Source organism: Neophocaena asiaeorientalis, unplaced genomic scaffold (genome assembly GCF_003031525.2).
Source record: "Neophocaena asiaeorientalis asiaeorientalis breed wild unplaced genomic scaffold, Neophocaena_asiaeorientalis_V1.1 scaffold381, whole genome shotgun sequence".
Taxonomy (NCBI): Eukaryota; Metazoa; Chordata; class Mammalia; order Artiodactyla; family Phocoenidae; genus Neophocaena; species Neophocaena asiaeorientalis.
Genome location: NW_020172812.1, coordinates 2241021 through 2253843, shown reverse-complemented (window position 1 = coordinate 2253843; position 12823 = coordinate 2241021).

The following is a 12823-nucleotide window of genomic DNA, read 5'->3' as shown; positions in this document are numbered from 1 at the left end:
TATAAATGATGACTCTGAAAAGTTATTTGTCAAAATTCAAGTAACTGAAGCAAACACTCTTCTGCACTTGACATTTATTTGGCCAATTTTCATTTGTCTGTACAGTATAATAAAGTGAGTTGTAATCACATGTACTATATAAGCTCAGAATACATTTTATCCTTTTATCCCAGAGCCTGTTTTTTGATTTTTGTGTGAAAGGAAAGAGTTTATTCTATTTTCTGGGGTGCTATCTCCATCCCTAGAATTTTCCTGAACTGTGGCTAGAATTAGGCTTTCATCGTACTTCCCAAGTGTTGTTACCACTCTCGGAATGAAGATGAAGGATTCCCTTGATCCTCTCCTTTGCCCGATGCTTCCTCACTAGCAGAGGGCTTGCAGAAGGAGGCAGGGTCGGGGGCAGGTCCATTCTAGGGTGTGGCTTCTCTCAGCGCCCCCACTCTCTTTCTCTTTCAAGTAAAGTGGGTTATGGCTCCAGAATTTTCTTAGATTGTACAGAGACTGGTTCCTTCTCCTTGGGACTGTTCCCCCAGTGTCATACCAAGACTTGGAGAGCCTCTCTCCTTCTAACCAAGGCTTAATCGACCCCAAGAATTCTGGGGCCTGTCTTGATTTTTTTTTTTGTTGTTGTTTACAGTATTCTTTTATTTAACGTCTTTATTGGAGTATAATTGCTTTACAATGGTGTGTTAGTTTCTGCTGTATAACAAAGTGGATCAGCTATACATATACATATATCCCCATATCTCCTCCTTCTTGTGTCTCCCTCCCACCCCTCTAGGTGGTCACAAAGCACCGAGCTGATCTCCCTGTGCTATGCGGCTGCTTCCCACCAGCTATCTGTCTTTCTTTAAATCATATACAAGTAGGGCTCTTCTCCTCCTCACATTTCTCATAAAGAGACTTCTTCCCCATTGTGTATAAACAGGGAGTTTGAGAGTGAACACTTTGGATTTCCCCCACTCCATTTTCTCCTCCCCTAGGGTTGAGGTCGTTAATTGGGTTGCTGAGAGGCTGCCATCCATGGGGCTATATGAAAGGTCATTGCTCAGTGTGGCCTGGTGCCTCTGCCTGTGTCCAGAGCCGGTGGGTACACGTGCTTCCTGTCTCCACGTGATCATCAGACTAAACAAGATGTTCACTCTAGACTTTGGCATCTCTGCCTACTACTGGGCCATCTGTTAGGATAGGTTCTCTAGATTGTTCTTACAGACAGGTCCCAAGGACTAGATTTGAAGTTGGAGAAGGAAGCTGGCTCTCCCCACAAGCTTCATCAGGCAACCCAGTCTTTGGGGCTGATTCAGCATTTGTTTGGATATTAATAAAACGAATGCCTTGGCATCCCCTTTCATTTATGATCCTTGAGTAGATTGGCTCAGTTGCTGAGAACCCAGGAGGGAAGAGGAGCGAGACTTAGGCCATGACCACAAATCCTCTCGCGAGATCTGAACCTGGGGTAGCGTTGTTTCCACCTCCTCAGCTGCTCTAACCTCCAGCCAGGTGTGGACCTTGCCCCTCCTTCTCTCTGCCCAGGTAGGCTTTGTGTAAAGAAGCTTTGTTATTGTTCCAGAAGGATGGCCTTGATGATTTCCATCCCACTCTCCTAAACTTGGGTTGAGTCTATGGAGGAGCTTCTAGGAAACAGGATTGACTGGAAAGGGAGAAAAAACTACAGTTTCTGGAGAACGTGATTTCCCTACAGGCCTGTTGGGAAAAAGGGGGATACTTGTACTCATTCTGGGAAGTGGGGTTTTTCATCTGAAAATCCTAGGGCTGCCATGAGTAACATGGGGCTGACACTATGGTCACCCACTGTATATAAAATTCCAGGTAAGAAAGAAAACAGGAAAAGGTGATGGCAGTGTTGAAGGAGAGGGGTAAGAGTCTACACAATGGGTTTTTCTTAGGACCCCACTTAAGGTACTATAGATACTGAAGGGAAATGGCAATGGAGATTCCCTAGAGCAGGGAAAGCACATTGGTGACAGGTGCCCAGGTACATTGGAACCATTTGGAGGCCACTTCCTGTTGGCTTGGATAGAGAAGAAAATGGCAGCTGAAGAGATACCCTGGTGAACTCAGCCTTTCACAGAGGGAGACAACTGAGCACTGGGGCCCACAGGGACAAGGGGCAGCTGGTGGGGCTGAGCTCTAGAATACAGAGCTTGCTATCTCCTCATGTGATGTATTTCCATTTAGGTGAGTGTGGTCCAAGGTCAGTCCTGTGACAGCTGCCTTCATTGAGCAGAAACTGATGGGGAACGCAGTAGGATTGGAAGGTGTGTGGTCCAGTAAGAGAAAAAGCAAAGGTTCCTCTGAGCATCCCTCTGAATGCTGAGGAGAAGGACGGCTGGGGAGAGCCATATGTATTTAAATTCTGTAAGGTTATAAGATCTGAAGTGATTGTCCTGGGAGAACAGCGTGAAATGGCTGTTGAGTCCAAACCAGGGCTATTTTTTTTTTATTAAATATTAATGCCACATATTTCTGCGGGGTTCATAGAACAGATGTTAGGCCTGACACTGTGGTGATTTAATTGACTAAGAATATTCCCTGTCATTTTTATCAATGTCTGGCTTTCCAATGGTTGTTAAATAGGAAGATATAAAACACAGGAAGGGATAATTAATACTCTGTTTCCGTCCGTGGTTACCTGCTGATATGGCCCCCTAGAGAAGGAGGAGCTTTCTCCTGAGTATTTTTCTTGGAGGCAGAGACAGGCTGAGCTGACCCAGTCTCTCTGCTAATTGTTCCACTGAGCCTCTAGCTGGAGAACAGCCCACCCTCTGAGCACAGTTCTTTCTTTCCTGTTGGTTTTAAGGAAATAAGCAAATTTTAAATAAGTTTTGCTTTAGTGGCCAAAACTCCTAGGGATTCTGACTTTTCCTTCTTTTTCTAAACCCTACCCTACCTCCCCAAGTCATGCTAGATTTAAAACAACAACATCAACATCAACATCAAAACAACAAAAATCTCTTCAACAGCCAAAATCTTTGCTGAGGGACCTCTCCACGTAGAATCCAAGGAAGTGGATAGAAGTTATTCTGAACAAATTCACAGTGACATAAAATGTAGCTTAGGGTGATTTAGCAACAGGAAATATTTGCTAAGTAGAAAGCTCAGGGAAGAACCATTCTAAAATAATTCTTGGTCAGGTGCAGCTTATAATGGGCCTATTAATAGAAAAAAAAAGTCCAAGGTCCCTTCCTCACAAAAATTACTTTAACATGGGAAAAATGTCATCACATATTTGCCCTGTAAATGCTTTGCATTTATTAAATGGCACTGGCCTGCCAGTCTCCATTACATCCTCAGGAGAGGGCAGCCCGTGGTAAGAAAGGGAGAGAGGAGAAGATGTGTTGGTCTCAGCCCTGAACATTAAATCATGGTGGTAATGATTTTAGAAGAAATGAGGCAAATTTGGGCTAAACGAAAACCTGCGATGTGGCTTGGGAATTACCCCTGTGGGCTTGGGAAAGGACTAACCATTACATTGCCCGTGCCCGTGGGGCTGTTTTTACCCTCTGCTTGGGGGATTTGCTTGCTGTCTCAAAGGGACAGGCCAGGCCCACCTGTCTGCTTCCAAAATTCCCTTGTCCTCTCATCGTCAAAGCAAGTTGGCACATGTCATGGGCTGAGGGGCGTTAAGGCCCAAGATGTAGAAGTGGAAGTTCTGTTGGAAGTAATTTATAGGATGCAGAGAGGAGAGACACTGGTGTGGCAGAGGGACCAGAACCCACCCTGCTGGCTAATGTGAAATGAGAGGTGACTCGGTGGGGGGTCCTTGATTGAAATTCACCTCAGCGTATTATAGGACATGCTTCAAGGAAGCAGGGCCAGGCCCCTCTACATGGTGTAATTTAAGGCACACAAAAGCTCTGACACGTGCCCTGCCAACGTGCTACTGTACCTGCAAGTCACCCTTTTAGGGCCAGTCTTTTTTTTTTATTTAATATTTTTTAATTGACATATAGTTGATTTATAATGTTGTGTTAATTTCTGCTGTACAGCAAAGTGATTCCAATCCATATATATATATATATATGTATTTTTTTATATTCTTTTCCATTATGGTTTATCACAGGATATTGAATATTGAATAATAGTTCCCTGTACTATACAGTGGCTTTAATTTCTGCTGTACAGCAAAGTGATTCCAATCCATATATATATATATATATGTATTTTTTTATATTCTTTTCCATTATGGTTTATCACAGGATATTGAATAATAGTTCCCTGTACTATACAGTGGGAACTCGTTGTTTATCCATTCTATATAGAATAGTTTGCGTCTGCTAATCCCAAACTCCCAATCCTTCCCTCTCCCACCCCCTCCCCCTTGGCAACCACATGTCTGTTCTCTATGTCTGTGAGTCTGTTTCTGTTTCATAGGTGAGTTCATTTGTATGATTTTTTTAGATTCCGTATGTATGTGTTAGCATACGGTATTTGTTTTTCACTTTCTGACTTCCTTCACTCTGTATGACAGACTCTAGGTCCATCCACCTCACTACATATAACTCAGTTTCGTTTCTTTTTATGGCTAACATTCCATTGTATATATGCGCCACATCTTCTTTATCCATTCATCTGTCGATGGGCATTTAGGTTGCTTCCATGTCCTGGCTATTGTGAATGGTGTTGCTATGAACGTAGGGGTGCATGTACCTTTTTGTGCAGATACATGTAGGGCCAGTCTTTAAAAGTAAGGCCTGACTTCTAAAGGACTCTTGGTAAAGTACCAATGTGCTTCCTTGGATGTGACACCCATGAGCTGATGAACACGCAGGATGGATCAGTTGACAGCCGTCAGTCTGGGATGCCAAGAGCAGGCTCTTGCAGTGAGAAGATATGAAACTGGTAAGTTTTGACAAGAGCAGGGAGGATGGGAAAGCCCTAGGCATAGATCTGCTTTCTGTGGGCTGTCACAATGTCAAGGGCAGGTTGAAAGCACAGCAAGAGGGCACTGGCCACCAGGAATCCTCAGGAAGAAAGCTACCCAAAGGAGGATGAGAATGGTCTGAGCCTTGTCTTCTCTCTCTCTCAGCTGCCTTGGATGGAGTTATGTTGTTTCCTACCCAGATCAGTAACACTGTATACAGTTCTTTCTTAAGGGACCCCAAGAAAACTGCTTTCTTACACCTGTTCTGTAGTTAACAGAAATGGAGCGCCTAAGCCCAGGCCCCAAAATTGTCCTAAGAAATGTTTATGACACAGGAAGTCTCAGCTCCACCCCAACTCCCCGTCCAATACTCTGATCATCAGGTCCTGCCTTTGCTGGTGAATTTCCAGAACTAGGACTAAGGAGGCAGAAACACAAGGCCTGGGTGGGAAGTTAGGGGATGTTTATAGCCATAGAACCAAAATGCAGGAGGAAGCAGGTGGGCGAAATTTGCCTAGGTTGCCTCTGTGGGCATAAATCACCAGCTTTCTTTCATTTAGGCGGAGAATCCAGCGTTCCTGAAACAGACCCGTTTCCCCCCAGCTTTTTAAATGTGCCTTTTCACGGATTTTGCTTTCAAATCTGCATGAATTATTTTTTTTCTATTAAATATTAATGTGCCTTTCTAAGTAGAAAAAGGGGGCAGCATAGGTCTGGTACACATCTTCCCTGACACTATGTACTGCTGCTGCGGGATTGCAGCAAATGCCAACTCCCAACACATTATTAAATCAGGTCTGCACTGAGCCCAGATGTTACACTGGAGACGCACAGTGGATACGGGTTAAAACCAAACAGCGCAGGCACCCGGTTCTCTCCGGTGGGTGCTCGCCCTCCTACACCCTCGCCCCTCCCTCCTGCCCCGCGTGGCCACCGTGCCCTTTGGCAAATTTGCCATCAGCTGGGCAGAGCTCACTCTTCCTGGAGCAGTAATCATGTGAGGGGGAGTTATTTTTGTAAGCCTGTTATTTTTTCTCCAATGGCTCTTTCTACTTGATTAGTTCAGGATCAGTATGTCTGGTAGGCAGAATGTGATGTGGAGGGTGATTTTTCAGTGTCAGGGGAGCTCTGCTCTGTGTTCAAGTGGCTCTCCTCTTCACGGTGACTCCCCCCTACACACACACACACACACACACACACACACACACACACACACAATCTCTGCTCTCTTCCTTATCTAAATTCTACTCACTTTTACGACCAAGATGATTCAGTCTCCTCTCTGAAGCCTGTCCTGTGATCCCTAAACCGTGACCTCCAATGAAACTATGATGTTTCAGACAATAATTGTTACCTAGTGTGGGTTCTGGTTCCCTGATAGGCTGTAAGCCCTGCCACGTTCACACCCACATTCCCAGTGCATGTGAATTCCTCCGAGGGAAGGAATTACTTCTCAAAAACTGGAATGATGGGAAGAGCACAGGGTTTGCAGTCATAATCCTACAATCCTGTGTGTCCTCTGCCTCCTCAACGCCTCCATCATCACCATCATTTCCGCCACTCAGATCAGTGCTTTTCAAATTTTAACGTGTATTTGGATTACTCTAGATCTAAAGTGAGCCTGAGGTTCTGTATTTCTAACAGGCTCCCAGGCGATGTTGATGATGCTCGTCTTCTTGTCACACTTTGAGAAGCAAGGTCCTTGTGAATCTTAAATGAGATAATATATGTGAAAGTAAGTGTCTTATGAACTAAAAGTCCCTCTATCATTGCTAAACCTGAAATCACCCTCGTCTCTTTTTTTTTTTTAATTCCTACTTCAAATCCATCATCAGATCCCATTGATGGGAAGGTATCCTGAATCCAGCCATTTAGGACCCCCTCCCTCACTTCCAACCTTGGCTAAGCTGCCGTCGTGTCTCTTGTCTAGAGATGATCGCGGTAGCTTCTTAATTGGTCTGCCTGCTTCTATTCCTGTCCCTTCTCCCACTCCCCTCTTGAATTCCAGTGGTCCTTTTTCCAGCCAGCAGCCAAGTGGTTCTTTTATAGTATAAATCAGATCATAAAACTCTTCTCTCTCAAACTCTTCAGTGACCTACAAGGGCCTTATCAATATGGCCCTATTGTCATTTGCTGACAACGCTCACCCCCCTTGCCTCTTGTACGTTTTCCCTCTGCAAGAACATGGCTTACTCTAGTCTGTTTCTCAGTTTTCCCATCTACGGTAGCAATCCCTTCGCTGTCTAACTCCTCATCTGGCTTTATTATGTTTTTCATGGCACCTCCTACTACCTAACATTCTATTAAGTGTTTATCTGTGGTCTGCCTCACTGACTCACAGTAAGCTTCGTGGGGGCAGAGGGTGGTCTGACTTGTTCTGCTCCGTATCTCCAGCATCTGGAGCAGTGCTTGGCATATACTAGGGCTTTAGGTAGTTGCTGAATGAAAGCATAAATGGATTGTTCTTACTTCATTGAATTGCTCTGTACCCCATGCTTGACAGAGTAAGTGCTTCCTAAGCGCTTGCTGAGGCAACCGTTGATTGGGTTTTTAAATGTGCAGTCCCTGGATGTCTGTTAGTGGGACAGTTGTTTGTTTCTGCCGTGGGTCAAGCCCACTAGTACCGGATTGATCTTCATGATTGAAAAATGTAGCTCTTTGAGCAAGCAGTAGAGGAAGATGTCTGAGTTCTGGGAAGCGATGATTGCGGGGGGCTGGAGATGAGTTGCAGTTATCTTGTCCCCTAAGGACTGCTCATCTTTACTTAATTGCTTCTTAGCCAAAATGATGCTATACACACACACACACACACACACACACACACACACACACACACACACAGGCACACACACGCACACAGCCCAAAACCAACCAGCCAAACCAAACCGAACCAAACCCAAATGAAACAACAACAAAACTTAGCCCTCAAAGGAAAAGGGCAGATTGAGAATCTGGGTTTCTGGTAGGGTAAAAGCACTGTCTAAGGGGCTGCACACAGGGGAGGCTTCTCAAGTTGGATAATGGAATCTCTTTTTACTTCAGCTCATCTAAAATAGCACATTAATAAACTGAACCAAATGTGGTGCTACAGCTGGTTTTATTGGTCATTAACATTTACAGAGCCATGCAAAGTCATGTTTTCCAATTTTGAGATTAAAAGATTTAGCCAGCCTAATTATCGGCCTCCGAATGGGGACCGCGTCAGAGTGCAGCCAGCGGGACGGAGTCGGCTTTGTCTTCCGTGATGCCTTCCCCTTCACGGTGCATGTGAATTGAAAACAGATGCATTTATGGACCTTTGGCTGGATTTCACCCTAAAGCAGGGTAGGCACTGGCAGCTGTCCTGGACTTTACTCTTGACTGGTCCAGCTAGTGCATTGTCTACATTTTAAGGCTGTACTTCGGGTTCAGGAGACTTCCTTGTACATACAAGAAAATGGCATCCATCCTTGAAACCAGACTTCTTCTCAGCTTCTGACTGTTTTTCTCTTTTCTGGTCATCAAGGTCAAGCCACTAATTATGTTAAGTAAGTGTGATGAAAACCTCCACTTGAGTGAGACTTTTGGTGGGAATGAATCAACTCATCAGAAATAATGCTAACGAGACTGAGTGTCCTGATATTTGGTTCAAGAACTATGGCAGGTGGAGGCAAAGACAGAGAAAGAAAGTAAGTGTGAAAGGAGAGGTGAGGGGGCCAAGGAAGAAAACCAAGCAGCATTTTATCAAGACCCTCCTCCCTGAGTGTGGGACACTGAGATAAATGCTCTGGGGAGGCCAGGGCAGAAACATGAATGGCATCGGCCTTGGCTTGGTTCTTGGTGCAAGATGTGTACCATTTGGCCCCATCCAGAGGGTGGTGATTCTCTTGGTGAGGATTTTCACTCAGGGCCCAACAGGGATGTCCTGTTGACGTGACTGTGTCATTCCCCCCTCCTGCCCATCTGTGTCTCACCTGCTCTTGTCCAGCCTGGGAAGCCCCCACTGGAGGCAGTTGCCCAGAGGGAAATGTAACTACCAACATAGAGTCGGTATAGTTCTTCCTGAGGCCAGGAAGAGGATTTCTGGCTGCTGCAGCTTTGCTTGTTCCACATTGCCTAGCTCCAATTTAGGGAATATTTCTGGACTAAAGAGGAGACATAGTCTGCTCTGTGATTACTTAATTTCGCTGTGTGAGTTTGACCAATCTGAGTTAGAGTTTCGTTTTAATCAGGGCTCAAGGAGCAGGGCAGCCTAGGGGCAGGAGTTGAGATTTGAGTGATCCCTCGTTTGGCAAATGAGAGACTGGCCAAGTCTTTTGTTCTTTCTGGGCTTGAACTTTCTAAGGTGCCAAACGAGGAGAGTTCGCCCTTCCAATCGACTTACATTCTATACTTTAAGAGCAACAGTGGATAGCCACGGGTGGTTCTGAGTGAAGGGGTGGCCACGATCGTCTCTATGTGCAGTAAGAAACCTGGCAGCATTACTGAAGGTAGATGGAAAGGGGGAGAGACTGAAGACGGGAAGAACATTTAAGAAACTCTTGCATAGTTCCAGACCATGGTTTCAATTATTATTGGTTCTGACGTTTTTCTACCAGAGCTCCTGGGCTCTAGACCAGTGTCCTCCTGACCACTGATCCTTGCTTTTTAATTTCTGTCAGTTATGAGTTGAACTGTATCTTTCTCCATTCCCCATTCCCCGCCAAAATATAAGTTGTAATCCTAACTCCAGTACCTCAGAATGTGACCTTATTTAGAGATGGGATCTTTACTGACACAATCAAATTAAAATGACGTCCTCAGGTGAGCCGTAATTCAATCCAACTGATATCCTTATAAAAGGGGGAAATCTGGACACAGGGATGACAGATGCCTAGGAAGACCGTCACGCACAGATGAATGCGGAGATCAAAATGATGTTTCTCTAAGCCGAGGAACATCGAAGTTCGCCAGCAAACCACCAGAAGCTAGGCAAGGGACACAAACTGGATTCTGTCTCTCAGCCCTCAGAAGGAGCCAACCCTGGTCTCAGACTTCACCTTGACCTTCAGCCTCCAGAACTGTGAAGCAATACATTTCTGTCGTATAAGCCACGCGGTTTGTAGTGCTTTGTTACAGCAGCCCTAGCAAACTAATACAGTATCTTCCTGCTCCTTTGGTTTCAGACCCTTGGCTTGCTGTAACCACTAGCAATCATTAATTTTTTTTTAAACATCTTTATTGGGGTATAATCACTTTACAACGGTGTGTTGGTTTCTGCTTTATAACAAAGTGAATCAGTTATACATATACATATGTTCCCATATCTCTTCCCTCTTGCACCTCCCTCCCTCCCACCCTCCCCAATCATTAATTTTTTGGTTTCAACTTGATTTCTTCTCAGTCTCTCCAGAGGTATTAGTCTTTGTGCTGTAAAACTTAGACTCTGCTTCCTACCTGGCTCTTTCTTGGGTCTGTCCCTAAATTTGCATGTAGCTCTCCACTAAGTCTCTGCTAGGTGTGGTGTGAGGAGGTAAAGGTGCTATAAATGGGCAGCTTTTCTAGCCACTGAGCTGTCCTTTTACATCCACTCTATACGGCCGCCTGTGGGCTCTTGGGGTCTAAATCCCCCACCATGTTCTCACTAACGGTTAAAGCTGAATCAGAAGGAAAGGCCAGTGACTCAAAACTCCTCCGGTTATTTTTCTGATTTGTTTGCATATAATTCCAGCATTCTTGGTCCTGTTCCAAAATCATCCCAAATGCATTTATTCCAAAGTATGGCTTTAAAGTTGGGGATCAAGTTATAATCTGGCAAAACATAAATGAAATAACATGACAACTCTGAACAATATTAAATTCTCAAAAGTTGACAGTACACACAAAAATATAAGAACTCAAATGGACTGTATGATCTATTCAAAAACCTAGTTTTCTGATGGTCATATTCCCTTGTGGTCTTCCAATATGCACTTTCTCATTAAACTTCTTATTTAGTATGAGCACTGGAATTTGATCTTGAATATAAGATACATTGCTGTGATCATTTCTGGCCAATCTTGTTTTACTAAGTGAAGTCAAAAGAGGCACACTTTGCCATCAATCAACAGACATGCCTTGACCTTGTGCTGGGTCGCACAAGCTCTCTGCTGGAAATGTAAACATGGTCTCCATCCTGAGTGAGCCTTCCGTGTGGTTGGAAAGATAAGGCACCCAGATGCCAAGCACTTAGAGAACAATTAAATGCTAAGTGGTGTTGAACTGGCTTTAGTGCAGAAGGAGTCTGATTTCATGGAGCGGTTGAAAAGGTTTCCTGGGTAGTTTGGAACTTTATTTAGTTTAGAAACGTTAGAAAACGTTAAGATATTCCCCTTCCCTCCCCTCTCAATTTTTTCCCTTCTATCTGCCTGTATTATTGGTTGTTTGATTACAAATCAGACTCCAGAGGGGAAACACAAAATGGCCCGAGACAGAAGCTGACCATCACCCTTGATGCTGTGATGGAAACCTTATTCACTGGAAATTTGAATAGATAACGCTCAGCAATCATAAAAATAACAGCCTCCTATAAGTCCAGACTGTCTCTTCAGATTCCATTTTCTATACTTTAGTTATCAAAAGATCCATAATTTTCTAAGCCATACATGAAACTTAAATGAGAGCATGGGGAGTCCCTTTTCTATTTTCCCAGCGGAGGAGATAGAAGACATGTTCCCAGCTTGCCATTTGCACAGATGTGTTTCTAATAAAGCACAATGAGACCTCCCATGTCCCCTGTCCCCTTCCCATTAGCCATGAGGCCATGCAGATGATGGGTGAGCTCACAGCTAGGCTAACAATGCCACCGTGTTCTTCTTCTCTCCTCACATGGAAAGGGCCTTGTTTTTTTTTCCACAAAAGTGCATATTTAATTAGAAATTGGGAAAAAAGAAGAAGTAAAAACAACTTTCCAAAATATGAGACAACAGTTCTCTTCAATAGGAAGCACATTTTCCCTGTAAATTATGGTACCTGAGGGTCCCTGTGCAAGGGTTGGGAGGTGATGAACGTAGGCTTTGGGGGGGTTTGGGGAGCTGTGTTGATATTTGGGCCCATCTGGGTTCATGTCTCTTGGGTTTCTTGGGATTCATGGAATATATCTGGCTACAGTGAAACATGAGAAACCCTTTAGAAAAGTGCAGTGGAAATAAATAGCAATGAATATTTATGTGCCTAGACCAAAGGTCAGAACTCTTTTTAGTTCTCAGGGCCGTCAGTGGGGTTAAATAAGGTCTATGGGGATTGTAGGTTCCAATGACGGGGCTGAAGTATAGGTCATGGGGGAAGGAATGAAGTAGATGGGTTGAAGGGAAACGAAGAGGTAGATACTTAGGAAAGAAAAGGGGATACAGGAAAAAGTGTCCACTAGGGATTAAACTAGTAGTAACCAGCAATAACTTCTGGCTCTACTTTAGGTTAAATCATTATCCTTGGTTTATAGCAGGATTGCCATATGAATTTTAAAGGTGCTTAGACTTTCCTACAGCTTTATTCTCATGGGGTAAAGAGTTGTTTGTATAAATTACTGGGTGGGGGAGGCAGATCAGAGTTCATAGAGCCTGGGGAACTCCCTTGAGTCAAGGTGCCAGGGGTGGGATGGTGGTAACTGGCACAGAGACTAACCAACTAAACCCCCAAGATTGTCCTCTCCCCCATTCACTTTGCTGCCTCCTTCTTTCTGTTACGGGGTCATGTTTGCTGGATGCAGTTGTCCATCCGGACACTGAAGGGGAAAATGATTTCTGCCTTTCCAATCATCGCTGATCACCCAGAATCTTGTTTGGAAATATTTGGAACATGTTGGACAATTAATCAAAGTGATTTTCCTCCAAAGAGAAAGCAGAAAGATTTGGAGTGACATTATTTGAATAGTATTTGAAAAAGCTACCCAAGATAATGTCCTTCAATACAGATTTTAGCGTAGTGCAAGGATTTCCTTTT